The sequence below is a fragment of the Aquarana catesbeiana genome, linkage group LG01 (genome assembly GCF_042186555.1).
Source record: "Aquarana catesbeiana isolate 2022-GZ linkage group LG01, ASM4218655v1, whole genome shotgun sequence".
NCBI lineage: Eukaryota > Metazoa > Chordata > Amphibia > Anura > Ranidae > Aquarana > Aquarana catesbeiana.
The window spans coordinates 527465440-527480950 of NC_133324.1; positions in this window are offsets into that span (position 1 = coordinate 527465440).

Here is a 15511-nt window from a genome sequence, read left to right on the forward strand (position 1 = left end):
CTCCACTGAGATAACTAGGCCCAAGAACTGAATACATTGACGTTCAAACTCACATTTCTCGAGTTTTGCATAGAGGCTGTGTTGCCTAAGCCGGGTTAGAACATTGCAGACATGTCTACGGTGATCGGTTAGTGAAGAGGAGAAGATCAAGATGTCATCAAGGTACACTATCACATACAGATCCAGGTAATCACGGAAAATATCGTTGACGAAATGTTGAAAGGTTGCGGGATCGTTGCATAATCCAAATGGCATGACAAGGTACTCGAAGTGCCCGAATCAAGTACGGAAGGCCGTCTTCCATTCGTCCCCTTTTCTGATACGGATCAGGTTATAAGCTCCGCGGAGATCCAGTTTCGTGAATATGACTGCGGTTCCTAATCTTTGAAAAAGTTCAGGTACTAAAGGCAAGGGATAACAATTCTTAAGGGTGATCTTATTCAACTCCCGGTAGTCGATGCAGGGACGTAATGAGTGGTCCTTCTTCTCAACAAAGAAGATGCCGGCACCGGTTGGGGAGGTAGAAGGGCGAATGAACCCTTTTTCCAAGTTTTCATCTATGTAAGTCTTTAATGTGTCTAACTCCTGCTCAGTTAACGGGAAGATTCTCCCAAATGGAACCTCAGTACCAGGTAACAGTTCTATAGGACAGTCATACGGCCTATGAGGGGGCAAGGTTTCTGCTCCTTTTTTACTAAATACATTCAGGAAGTCCAGATAAGCTTCAGGGACGGACTGACGTAGCTCAGCATCTGAGTCCAAGCAAAGGAGTTGGGAGGTCATGTCAGAAGATTGCTGTAAACAATGCTGTTGGCAATACTCAGAGAGAAATTTGACTTCTCCTGTGGCCCAGTTGATACTGGGATTGTGGGCCTGCAACCACGACATCCCTAGGATAATAGGGAAGAGAGGAGAAGAGATGGCGTCCAGACGCAGAAGCTCCTGATGGTGGGTACCCATGGTGGCCAGCAAGGGGACGGTCTCTTGAGTGACCGGGCCGGAACTAAGGATGGATCCATCCGCTAGATGCACAGCAAGCCCCTGAGCCTTAGGTTGTAGTGGAATACGATGGTTGGCAGCAAAGGTCAAATCGATGAAACAGCTGCATGCGCCGGAGTCAATAATTACTGACACTGGAATACTCCCTCCTGGAAACTGCAGAGTGAAGGAAAGAGCAAGATGAGAACCAGGTTTAGGTAACACAGATGCACACATTGAAGAGGCAGAACGACACTTACGCATCTTGTTGGGGCAGGCTCTCACATAGTGCCCGGATTCACCGCAGTATAGGCACAGGTTGTGGGTTCGTCTGCGCATTTTTTCCTCTGGAGTAAGCGTAGGCCGGAGCAGACCGAGTTGCATGGGTTCAGGGGGTTCTGGAGCCAAAATAGACGAAGCAGGAGGAAACTGACTGACCGGACTGGGAACCTTGGGTAACATCCAGGTGGGACGAAGGTGGCTGGTAGACCTTTCTGACCGACGCTCTCTTAGGCGACGGTCAATCTGGATGGAGAGATCGATGAGGTCTTTCAGAGACTGAGGTACCCCCACTCGAGCCAACTCGTCCTTGAGTGGGTCAGATAGCCCCATTCTGAACTGATGACGCAGGGCAGCGTCGTTCCAGTCCGTATCGGCGCTCCAATGTCTGAAGTCGACAGCATATTCTTCGGCCGCTCTGCGACCCTGTTGCAGAGCATGCAGTGCAGCTTCAGCAGTCGCTGTCAGTTGGGGATCTTCATATAATTGGGACATGGCCCTGAAGAAATCGTCTAGGCTATCTAGGGAGATAGACTTTTGCTCCAGAAGGCGGTGGGCCCAGGTTTGTGGCTCACCTGTTAGCAGGGAAATAACAAAGCCTTCTTTGGTTGCTTCTAGTGAAAAAGTGCGGGGTTGCAGAGCAAAGTAGAGTTCGCAGGAATTGCGGAAGGCACGATACTTGCTGCGTTCACCGGCAAACTTCTCTGGAGTGGGTACTCTGGGCTCTGGAGGAAGCATTACTACAGAGGGTGCAGATTGGAATCCAGCAGAAGATGCCCCCTGGGGGTTGGAAGAGGAAGATAAGGTCTGGGCTTGTTCCTCCAATCTTGAGTAACCTTCCTGAAGGCTTTTCACAGCCTGGGTAAGTCCTGCCAGGTGTCTACATAGTTCATCCATGGGGGAGACCCCCTGCCCGGACTCAGTCATGGCTGCCTGATACTGTCAGACTTTTACTTACCAGACTGATGAGTCCGCTTGGGCAGAGGGTAGACTCCCTTACTTATCCGGCTCACGGCCCCTGGTAGAGCAGACAGGAGGCACGAGAGTGCGGAATGGTATGAGAGCCTGCTGAAGAGATCCAGGTACAGGATGAGAGATGGTCTTCAGACAACAGGTCAGTAGTCCGGAACACTGGTAACAGGTGCTGAGCAGGAGCAAGACAGGCAGATCGGGACACAAGCAGGGTTCGGCAACGGGCTGGCAACAAGGTACAATAGGAGCAGGCAGAAGTGGAGTCAAACAGGCCAAGGTCAGATTCAGGCAGCAAACAGGAGAATCCAAGGGCAATCCGGGTCGTCAGGAGATCAGGTAAACAGGAAGTCAAGACAGGGAACAGGAACTAGGGCACAGGAAGCTGATGATCAGGCAGCACTGAACAGAGTACCTGACCAACCTAAATAGGCCGGCTTGGCGCCAAACGATGCCCACGTGCACGCCGACGCTCACAGGCGCGCACGCGCCCGCATGCCAGTATGCACACCAGCGCCTGCAGGAACACACGCAGCAGCACGCACAGGGACGCACGCGCCAACGTGCACTGGCGCACTCTGGCGCGCCCCAAGGCGGCCAACACCATGACCAGCAAGGTGAGCTCTCTGACAGCTACAAGTTAGTGTAGTGCGTCCTCCTCACAGTGTTCAGCTAAAGCTACAAGTTAGTATAGTGCACAGTGTTCAGCTAAAGCTACAAGTTAGTGTAGTGCGACCTCTGCACAGTGTTCAGCTAAAGCTACAAGTTAGTGTAGTGCGTCCTCTGAACAGTGTTCAGCTAAAGCTACAAGTTAATGTAGTGCTACCTCTGCACAGTGTTCAGCTAAAGCTACCTGTAGAAGGTTGGTGGTGTTTTCCTGATCCTATCGCTACCGCAGGCAGCTAGATTATTTACACGTTAGTGTAGTGCGACCTCTGCACAGTGTTCAGCTAAAGCTACAAGTTAGTGTAGTGCGTCCTCTGAACAGTGTTCAGCTAAAGCTACAAGTTAGTGTACTGCACAGTGTTCAGCTAAAGCTACAAGTTAGTGTAGTGCGTCCTCCTCACAGTGTTCAGCTAAAGCTACAAGTTAGTGTAGTGCGTCCTCTGAAGAGTGTTCAGCTAAAGCTACAAGTTAGTGTAGTGCACAGTGTTCAGCTAAAGCTACAAGTTAGTGTAGTGCGACCTCTGCACAGTGTTCAGCTAAAGCTACCTGTAGAAGGTTGGTGGTGTTCTCCTGATCCTATCACTACCGCAGACAGCTACATTATTTTAACGTTAGTGTAGTGCGTCCTCTTCACAGTGTTCCGCTAAAGCTATCTGTAGAAGGTTGGTGGTGTTTTCCTGATCCTATTATTACCGCAGGCAGCTACATTATTTACACGTTAGTGTAGTGCGACCTTTGCACAGTGTTCAGCTAAAGCTACCTGTAGAAGGTTGGTGGTGTTTTCCTGATCCTATCACTACCGCAGGCAGCTACATTATTTACACATTAGTCTAGTGCGACCTCTGCACAGTGTTCAGCTAAAGCTACCTGTAGAAGGTTGGTGGTGTTTTCCTGATCCTATCACTACCGCAGGCAGCTACATTATTTTAACGTTGGTGTAGTGCGTCCTCTGCACAGTGTTCAGCTAAAGCTACCTGTAGAAGATTGGTGGTGTTCTCATACTACAGGCAGGCAGTTGACTTTGCTAGCTGCAGTATCAGTATATATATATATATATATATATATATATATATATATCCCAGCTTAGTGCAGCTAAATCTCACTGCAGGCCATTAGTATGTCTGGAAGGCCAACAAGGAGAGGCAGACAGTCACAAGCCAATAAAAGAGGGCAAGCAGGCTCTGTGTCTAGAGGCAACAGTGCTGGTCATGGAGATGGTGCATCCTCATCAGCACGTGGCCGCTGGCCGTGTTGAGCCGCAACATGCAGAAGACTTGGTTGAGTGGATGACCAAGCTGTCCTCATCCTCCTCATCCTCTCTCACCCATGCTCAGGGTACTTTGTCTGGCAAAGCAGCTGCCAACGCGGCCTCTTCCCTCGGCTCAATGGCATCAGTGACTCCTTCCCTAGCCCCACCATGTCCTCCTGAGGAGTCCCTTGAACTGTTTGACCACAGTGTTGGGTACATGCTCCAGGAGGATGCCCAGCGTTTAGAAGGCTCTGATGATGATACTGAGCTAGATGAAGGCAGTAACGTGAGCACGGACAGAGGGGGTGCCCAAGAAGGACAGCAATCTGGCAGTCATGCTTCCCCTGCTGCAGCATACTGCCAGGTTTGCTCCAGTGATGAGGAGGGAGGGGATGATGAGGTCACTGACTCAACATGGGTGCCTGATAGGAGAGAGGAGGAGGAGGCACATCACCAATGAAGCCTCCAGGGGCCAGCCTAAGGGCAGCACACTGACTGCATCACACCGCAAAGCTCCGCATGTGCAGGGCGCTGCTGTCTCTGCGCGTTATTCCAAAAGTTCTTTGGTGTGGGCCTTTTTTGAGATGAGTGCATCAGATCGCACCGCTGCTATTTGCAACATATGTCTCAAGCGCATCTCGCGTGGCCAAAACATCTCCCGCTTGGGCACTACATGCTTGACCAGACATATGTTGACCTGCCATGCAGTTCGTTGGCAAGCGAATCTAAAAGACCCACACCAAAGAACAAAGAGGACCTCTCCTTGCTCCTCATCAGCTGAGATCTCCAACCCCACTATACCTTCAGTCCTCTCTGAGACCTGCACTGAGAGGAATGAAGGTGTAGAATTAGGTGTGTCACAGCCAAGTACTTGTGGCAATCTGCTTTCAGTACACCGACGTCAGATTGTACCCGGCAAATTTCCCTGCCCCAGCTGCTGCACCGCCGAAAGAAGTTCGCTCCCAGTCATCCACATGCCCAGCGGTGGAATGCTAGCTTGGCAAAATTGCTAGCACTTCAACTGCTACCTTTTCAGTTGGTAGACTCTGCCCCCTTCCGTGAGTTTGTGGAATGTGCGGTTCCTGAGTGGCAGGTACCCAAAATGCCATTTTTTCTCACGGAAGGCGATTCCTGCTCTTTTCCCGGCATGTGGAAGGCAATGTACATGCCTCGCCGGACTGGGCGGTCAGTGGTAAGGTGCATATTACTGCTGACTCATGGTCCAGCAGGCATGGACAGGGACTTTACCTAAGTTTCACGGAGCATTGGGTGACTCTGCTGGTAGCTGGGAGGGATGCAGGACAAGGTGCAGTAGTGTTGGAGGTTGTTCCGCCACTACGTCTCAAAAATGCCACCACTAATGATTCTGACACACCTCTCTCCTCCACCCCCTCCTCTTCTTCTTCCTCCATGGCCTCTTCCTGTGCTTTGTCCTCGGAACCAGCGGTACTCTGTAGGCGTTCAAGGGGCTACGCAAGTATGCAGGCAAAAAGATGCCATGCGGTGCTTGAGCTGGTGTGCTTGGGGGACAGGAGCCACACTGGGGCAGAGGTTCTGTCAGCTCTGCAGGGGCAGGTTCAGAGGTGGTTGACGCCACGCCAACTTAAGGCAGGAATGGTGGTTTGCGACAATGGCACCAACCTCCTCTCCACCCTCCGACAGGGACAAATGACCCATGTGCCCTGTTTGGCTCACGTCCTTAACTTGGTGGTGCAGCGGTTCTTGGGCAGGTACCCAGGCTTACAGGATGTCCTGAGGAAGGCCAGGAAAGTCTGTGTGCATTTCTGCCGGTCATATAATGCCAGTGCTCAGGTGGCAGACCTCCAAAAGGAATTTAACCTGTCCAAGAACCGCCTAATCTGTGACATGCCCACCAGGTGGAACTCAACGTTGACCATGCTGCAGCAGCTGCACACGCAGCAGAGGGCCATCAATGAGTATCTGTGTGACTATGGCACCAGGACAGGGTCAGGGGAGCTTGTTTTTTTTCCCCACGCCAGTGGGCCATGATCAGGGATGCATGCACTGTCCTGTCACCATTTGAGGAGGCCACGAGGATGGTGAGCAGTGACAGTGCATGCATCAGTGACACTGTCCCCCTTGTCCACCTGTTGGAGCACACGCTGCGTGGAATAATGGACAGGACACTTGAGGCAGAACAAAGGCAGGAATAGGAGGACTTCCTTAGCTCTCAAGGCCCCCTTTATCCAGACAGTGTTCCTGCGTGCCCGCCGATCACACAGGAAGAGGAGGAGGAGGATTGTGTCAGTATGGAGGTGGAGCCTGGCACTCAGCATCAGCAGCAGTCTTTAAGGGATCATTTACAGTCCCAAGAAACACATGGACTTGTATGTGGCTGGGAGGAGGTGGCTGCAGGTCATGTCGTCCTTAGTGACCCAGAGGACTCCCTGATCCTGCAAAGCCTGTGGAAGGATCCTCGTATTCATGGTATCAAGGAGAAGGAACAATACTGGCTGGCAACCCTCCTTGATCCACGTTACAAGGGTAAGGTTGCGGACCTTATCTTGCCATCGCAGAGGGAGCAGAGGATGAAACATCTTCGGGAGGCCTTGCAGAAAGGTCTGTGCAACTCGTTCCCAGAGACTGGGAGGTTACAAACTCCTGTTTGTGGACAACGTGTTGCTGAGGCTTCGGTCAGTCAAAGAAGGAGCGGTGGAGAAGGTGGCCGTCTGACCGATGCGTTCAGACAATTTTTTAGTCCGCAGCCCCAAGGTATGATCGGTTCCAGCAACCATCGCCAGCATCTGTTTTACATGGTGCAGGAATACCTAGGGGCAAGATCTGACTTGGACACCTTTCCCACCGAAAATCCTCTGGGTTACTGGGTCTTGAGAATGGATCACTGGCCAGAGCTTGCACAGTATGCAACTGAGCTACTGGCCTGTCCTGCATCCAGCGTTCTTTCGGAACGCACATTCAGTGCTGCTGGAGGCTTTGTAACCGATCACAGGGTGCGTCTGTCCACCGACTCAGTCAATCGACTGACCTTCATAAAAATGAATCAGTCTTGGATCACCACCAAGCACCTGATGCTGATGTAACCGAATGCATTTTTTTGAAATGTCAGATCCCTTCAAAGACTGCCTATGCTGATGCTGAGTGACTATCCTGTTATACTGAGTAATTATCCTCTTCCTCCTCAATGATCATGATGATAGCTCGTAAGAACATTTTTGGTTCTGAGCGCCGCCAGTCCCTCCACCAGTGCTTAAAGGGGTTGTAAAGGTAAAAATTTTTTCACCTTAATGCATTCTATGCATTAAGGTGAAAAAACTTTTGACAGTACCGCCGCCCCCAGGCCCCCCGTTTTACTTACCTGACGCCTCGAATCTTCGCTCCTCGTCCTCGTCAGCTTCATTGCAGCTCAGCCTGGTCGCTGATTGGCTGCAGTGGATGGATTGAAAGCAGCGCAGCCATTGGCTCGCGCTGCTGTCAATCACATCCGATGACGCGGCGCGCCGGGGGGCGGGGCCGAGTGATACAGCGAGCGGCTATAGCCGCCGGCTGTATCACGGGAGCGCGCCCGCAAGCACTCACCACCGTGCGAGGGAGCTCGCATGAAGGTGGTAAATGCTTGCGGGGAGGAGCTGAAACAGCCGCCGAGGGACCCCAGAAGACCAGGTTCGGGGCCACTCTGTGCAGAACGAGCTGCACAGTGAAGGTAAGTATAACATGTTTGTTATTTAAAAAAAAAAAAAAAAATAACTTTACAACCCCTTTAAGGCCCAATTTTTCAGCCCCTGTTTAACAGGGACATGTAATTACAATTTTTCATGCAATTCTTTGCAGCAGGTCTAGTTCCTGCGCTCCAACTAGAGTATCTGTGAGTGGTTGCAGTGTTGTGGCACCAGCACCAGTGCCTAAGGCCCAATTTTTCAGCCCCTGTTTAACAAGGGCGTGTAATTACAATTTTTGATGCAATTCTTTGCAGCAGGACTAGTTCCTGCACTCCAACTAGAGTATCTGTGAGGGGTTGCAGTGTTGTGGCACCAGCACCAGTGTCTAAGGCCCAATTTTTCAGCCCCTGTTTAACAGGGGCGTGTAATTACAATTTTTCATGCAATTCTTTGCAGCAGGGCTAGTTCCTGCGCTCTAACTAGAGTATCTGTGAGGGGTTGCAGTGTTGTGGCACCAGCACCGGTGTCTAAGGACCAATTTTTCAGCCCCTGTTTAACAGGGGCGTGTAATTACAATTTTTCATGCAATTCTTTGCAGCAGGGCTAGTTCCTGCACTCCAACTAGAGTATCTGTGAGGGGTTGCAGTGTTCTGGCACCAGCACCAGTGTCTAAGGCCCAATTTTTCAGCCCCTGTTCAACAGGGACATGTAATTAGAATTCTTGATTTAATATTTCACAGCAGGGCCCGTTTCTGCGCCCACCAAGAGTATCTGTGAGGACTTATAGTGTTGTGGCACCAGCACCACCACCAAAGGCCCAATTTTTCTGCCCCTGTTCAACAGGGGCATGTAATTACAATTCTTGATCTAATATTTCACAGCAGGGTCCTGTGAGAGCTTACAGTGTTGTGGCCATAATAACACCTAAGGCCCAAATAGTATATAGGGCAGGCCCCTACTTTCAAACATCCAACTTACAAACGACTCCTACTTGCAAACGGAAGGAGACAACAGTAAGTGAGATGAAATCTACCCCTAGGAAGGGAAATTCTCTCCTGTAAGAGTTAATAAAGGAAAAACTTTTCTCCTTTCCACTGATGCTTTATCACCAATCCTTGTTTCACAAAAAAACCCAAATTTTCAAAAAACATTTGTCATTGAGACAAAAAGTGAGGTGAAATCTTTTGAAGAGGAGCACAGACAGCAAAACAAATGTCACAGGGGTGATAACCCTTCCCTAGGTTTTCCAAAAAGCTTAAAATAGATTTTTTGGCTGGAGCTAAACACATTAAAAATGTATCAGTTCAAAATTACAAACAGATTCTACTTAACAACAAATCTACAGTCCCTGTCTTGTTTGCACCGCCTGTATACTGCTGTTCAGAGTATATAGGGCCTGGTGGCCCCACACCTTTCCTTTTTTAATTTGGGTACGGGGTTCCCCTTAATATCCATACAAGACCCAAAGGGCCTGGTAATGGACTGGGGGGTACCCATGCCGTTTGTCTCACTGATTTTCATCCATATTGCCAGGACCCGACATTACATTAAAGCCGCAAGCAGTTTTAAATGACTTTTTTCCTTTAAAAATGACATTTTGTGCAGGGACTGTTCTAAGCACGGGAAACACGCGCCACTTTATAGGCATACTATAGACACCCCCCAGGTACGATATTTAAAGGAATATTTCACTTTTTTTTTTTTTTTTTACTTTAAGCATCAATAAAATCACTGCTCCCGAAAAAACGTCCGTTTTTAAAAGTTTTTTTTGCATTGATACATGTCCCCTGGGGCAGGACCCGGGTTCCCAAACCCTTTTTAGGACAATACCATGCAAATTAGCCTTTAAAATGAGCACTTTTGATTTTGAACGTTCGAGTCACATAGACGTCAATGGGGTTCTAACGTTCGTGCAAATTTTCGGTCCGTTCGCAGGTTCTGGTGCGAACCGAACCGGGGGGTGTTCGGCTCATCCCTAATCACAAGGTATTCAAAGTGGTCAAAGCATGTTCTGAGGTCATTTTCCACTCGTCCCCCTCTCTAATGCGTACCTGATTATATGCCCCCCTCAAGTCCAGTTTCGTAAATACCCGTGCGCTCGGAACCTCTGGAACAACTCCGGGATGAGGGGAAGCGGGTACCTATTCTTGATGGTGACCTTGTTGAGCTCTCAGTAGTCAATGCATGGCCTGAGGGAGTGGTCTTTCTTTTCAACAAAGAAGATGCCTGCTCCTGCAGGTGAGGAGGAAGAACGAATGAAGCCTTTGGCTAGGTACTCATTGATGTACTGTCTGAGGGCCTCCAATTCCACCTGGGACAAAGAGAAGATGCGCCCAAAGGGAATTTCTGCCTGGGAGTATCTCAATAGGACAGTCATGTGACAGGTGTGGAGGCAGGGTATCGGCTTTCCTTTTGTCAATGATGTCAAGGTAGTCGTGGTAGACAGAAGGGACTACTTGACTGGTGTCTGTTGCTGGTTGTATGGTCAGGCAAGTATGGGAATTGGGTTGCATGGGGGTGCCAAAATGCTGGTGGCAATAGTTAGATGAGAAGGTGACCTCTTCTCTGGACCAGTCTATTGAAGGGTTGTGGGCTTCTAGCCACGGTATTCCGAGAATAACTGGGAAAATGGGAGATCTGATCACATCAAAATGGAGAAGTTCCTGGTGCCCGGTGTCTATGGTTGTGAGAATAGGGACCGTTTCTTGTGTAATAGGTCCTGAACTGGTTGGAGTGCCATCAGCTAGGTGTATATCTAGTTTTAGATCTTTGAGAGTCAGAGGAATGTGCAGATCTTTAGCCAGGTTGATGTCCAGGAAGCAGCTGCAAGCTCCAGAGTCCAGAGATGCAATCTGACGTCCCTTCCAGCCACCTGCTGAGAGATGGAGAGAATAATGTGAACAGATGGAGTCCTGGATAGCTGAAGGTATGAAGGGTACAAGTGCCTGGACTTATTTGGCCGAAGCGGACAGTTGCGTAGGAAGTAGCCTGATGCTCCAAAGTAAATACAGAGATTGTTCTGTGTCATCTTCCCTGTACCAGGGAGTGAAGGGCAGACTCTGCGGTGGCAGTTTTCTGTGGGTCATCATATAAAGTAGCCATGGCTTCAAAAAACAGGGTAACTGAGTTCAACACCTCATCCTTTTATTCTAGGAGGTTATGGGCCCAGGATTGTGATTCATCAGACAAGAGAAAGACGATGAACCCTACTCAGACAGCCTCTATAGCAAAGGTCCTGTGTTGCAGGGCAAAATAAAGTTCATAGGCATTCCTGAATGCTCTGAACCTCCGCCGGTCCCCTGAAAAACGCTCAGGAGTGGGAACTCTGGGCACTGGGCACAGAGGGTGGAGTGGCAGCAGCAGAATTGGAGGACGCTGGTGTAGAGGTGGGACTTGTGGCTTGGTTAGATTCAGCGGAGTCATAGAAGCCATGAGGGCATGGAAATATCCATCAAGCTGGAAATAACCCTCTGCAGCTTCTTGACTGCTTGCGTCAGCGCAGCAATCTGCTAACAAAGGCTTTCAAGCGCAGAAGCACCTCTCTCAGCTTCAGACATCCTGGCTGTTTGATACTATCAGGTACCAAAGTGCTGGATACCAATGGAGAGAGTGTTGCAGGCAGGTGGCACCTGTGAAATGTAGCAGGTAACCAGGGTCACTGAGACAGAGGGTAGTCGGTACAAGCCAAGTTTTGATGCCAAGTGCACAGCAGAGGAGACAAGGTCAGGTGGGAGCCGAGCAGGCAGAGGAGATCCGGTAAACAAGCCGAGGCCAAGGTCAGGAGGTGGGCAGGAGACAGGTCTGGAACAATTGGGTTTGTAATCGAGAATCACAGGAAACAGGAAAAACAGGAATGTAGGTAATAGCTGAAGATCAAACAGCACTTCAGCCAAGGGCTGACTTCCTTATAAAGGCCAGAGATGTGCTGGCAGAGGTCCGGGGTTCTAGAGCCCTTCTCTTGCATTGACAGATGCTGGGTCCTCCTGCTATTGGTACCCTGACAGGCAGAAAAATTGGGCCTTGGGTGTTGATGGTGCCCTAAACCAAACATTGTCACCGGTTGGCCCCGCCCTCCATTATTTAAGAACCGTCAGAAGAGGAGAAGCGTCACACAGCGGGAGCCTCCCATCATGGGGGATGCGGAGCGGCCCGAGAAGACGAAGGGAAGAAGACGCTGGCGCCACGGAGGAAGATGCCGGACGAGAACATCAGAGGAAGAACCAGAAGAACCAGAAGAAGAAGAAAATGGAGGAAGAAACCGAAGGAAGATAGAAGATAGAAGATAGAAGAAAGAAGAAAGAAGATAGAAGAAAGAAGAAGCATTTAAATAAAGGAATTGTCAAAAACTGTCTCTTGTCATTTTTAACATTTTTGACACTTTTTTTGTGAAATGGTAGGGGTACTTTTGTACCCCCTTACCATTTCACACAGGGGGGAGGGCCAGGATCTGAGGGTCCCCTTGTTAAAGGTGGCTTCCAGATTCCGATAAGCCCCCCCACCCACAGACCCCCACAACCACCGGGCAAGGGTTGTGGGGATGAGGCCCTTGTTCCCGTCAACATGGGGACAAGGTGTTTTGGGGGGCTACCCCAAAGCACCCTCCCAATGTTGAGGGCATGTGGCCTGGGATGGTTCAGGAGGGGGGGCGCTCTCTCGTCCCCCCCTGCCAGGTTGCGTGCTCAGATAAGGGTCTGGTACGGATTTTTGGGGGATCCCCACGCCAATTTTTTTTTATTTTGGCGCGGGGTTCCCCTTAAAATCCATACCAGACCTGAAGGGTCTGGTATAGATTTTGAGGGGGACCCCACGCCATTTTTTTTTAAATTTTGGCCGGGGTTCCCCTTAATATCCATACCAGATCTGAAGGGCCTGGTATGGAATTTAGGGGGACCCCCCACATCATTTTTTTTTAAATTTTGGTTGGGGGTTCCCCTGTGGGGAATTCCCATGCCGTTTTTATCAATGAACTTTTATGTGTATTGTCGGACCGGCAATTCATTAATAGCCGCGAGTAGTTTTAAATTACTTTTTTTCCTTTGAAATGTCATTTTGCTGTCAGACTGTTTTAAACACGGGAAACATGCACCCCTTTACAGGCATACTATAGACACCCCCCAGGTACGAAATTTAAAGGAATATTACACTTTTATACTTTTATTGTTTCACTTTAAGCATTATTAAAATCACTGCTCCTAAAAAAACGGCCGTTTTTGAAACTTTTTTTTGCATTGATCCATGTCCCCTGGGGCAGGACCCAGGTCCCCAAACACTTTTTATAACAATAACTTGCATATAAGCCTTTAAAATTAGCACTTTTGATTTCTCCCATAGACTTTTAAAGGGTGTTCCGCGGCTTTCGAATTTGCCGCGAACACCCCAAATTGTTCGCTGTTCGGCAAAATGGCGAACAGCCGATGTTCGAGTCGAACATGAGTTCGACTCGAACTTGAAGCTCATCCCTAGTCACGAAGAAACTTTTCTACTTTAAAGATTGTTTATGGTTATTTTCACGACTTATGTTTTGTGTATGATTGATTGATCCTATATATACAGTATCTCACAAAAGTGAGTACACCCCTCACATTTTTGTAATTTTTTATTCTATCTTTTGACAACATTGAAGAAATGACACTTTGCTACAATGTGAAGTAGTGAGTGTACAGCTTGTATAACAGTGTAAATTTGCTGTCCCCTCAAAATAACTCAACACACAGCCATTAATGTCTAAACCGCTGGCAACAAAAGTGAGTACACCCCTAAGTGAAAATGTCCAAATTGGGACAAAGTGTCAATATTTTGTGTGGCCACCATTATTTTCCAGCACTGCCTTAACCCTCTTGGGCATGGAGGTCACCAGAGCATCACAAGTTGCCATTGGAGTCCTCTTCCACTCCTCCATGACGACACCACAGAGCTGGTGGATGTTAAATGCCTTGCGCTCCTCCTCCTTCCGTTTAAGGATGCCCCACAGATGCTCAATAGGGTTTAGGTCTGGAGACATGCTTGGCCAGTCCATCACCTTTACCCTCAGCTTTTTTAGCAAGGCAGTGGTCATCTTGGAAGTGTGTTTTGGGTCGTTATGTTGGAATACTGCTCTGCGGTCCAGTCTTCCGAAGGGAGGGGATCATGTTCTGATTCAGTATGTCACAGTACATGTTGGCATTCATGGTTCCCTTAATGAACTGTAGCTCCCCAGTGCCGGAAGCAGTCATGCAGCCCCAGACTATGACACTCCCACCACCATGTTTGACTGCAGGCAAGACACACTTATCTTTGTACTCCTCACCTGGTTGCCGCCACACACACTTGACACCATCTGAACCAAATAAGTTTATCTTGGTCTCAACAGACCAAAGAGCATGGTTCCAGCAATCCATGTCCTTAATGTGCTTGTCTTCAGCAAACTGTTTGCAGGCTTTCTTGTTCTTCATCTTTAGAAGAGGCTTCCTTCTGGAATGACAGCCATGCAGACCAATTTGATGCAGTGTGCAGCGTATGGTCTGAGCACTGACAGTCTGACCTCCCACCCCTTCTGCAGCAATGCTGGCAGCACTCATATGTCTATTTCCCAAGCACAACCTCTGGATATGATGCTGAACACGTGCACTCAACTTCTTTGGTCGACCATGGCGAGGCCTGTTCTGAGTGGAACCTGTCCTGTTAAACCGCTGTATGGTCTTGGCCACCGTGCTGCAGCTCAGTTTCAGGGTCTTGGCAATTTTCTTATAGCCTAGGCCATCTTTATGTAGAGCAGCAATTTTTTTTTCAGATCCTGAGAGAGTTCTTTGCCTTGAAGTGCCATGTTGAACTTCCAGTGACCAGTATTAGAGAGTGAGAGTGATAACACCAAATTTAACACACCTGCTCACCATTCACACCTGAGACCTTGTAACACTAATGAGTCACATGACACCGGGGAGGGAAAATTGCTAATTGGGCCCAATTTGGTATTTTTCACTTAGGGGTGTACTCACTTTTGTTGTCAGCGGTTTAGACATTAATGGCTGTAAAAAATAAAATATTTACAAAAATGTGAGGGGTGTACTCACTTTTGTGAGATACTGTATATTGCGCTGTATATCTTTGGGTATATTGCTTAGCGCTATTAATGCTGGGATAATTTCCTCCTTTGTTTTTTTCTTGCATTTGTTTCTATTATTTCTTTTATCCATATAATAGCAACTCTTAGTGCATTGATTTTATTTTTCCATTTGAGCGCTGGGATCAGTGTCACTTTTGTGCTACTGATATTTCTTATATTAGCACTGAATGTCCGTTCAGAAAGCACGCTGGATGCAGGATAGGCCAGTAGCTAGATTGCATATTGAGCAAGTTCTGGCCAGTGGTCCATCCTCAAGACCCAGTAACCCAGTGGATGCTCTGTTGCAAAGTTTTCCAAGTCTGCTCTTGCCCCTAGATATTCCTGCACCATATAATGCAGATGCTGGTGATAGTTGCTTGAACCTATCAGCCCTTGGCACTGAGGACTGAAAAATTGTTTAAAGGCATCGGTCAGCCAGCCACCTTCTCCACCGCTCTTCCTCTGAGCGAACGAAGCCTCAGAAACATTTCCAGCACCAGGAAATGGTAACCTCCCAGGGTCTGGAAAGACGTTACGCAAACTTTTCATCAAGGCTTCCTGAAGATGTTTCATCCTCTGCTGAGTTCTGCAACTTTACCCTTGTAACATGCATCAAGAAGGGTTGCCAGCCAGTAATTATTCCTCTCCTTG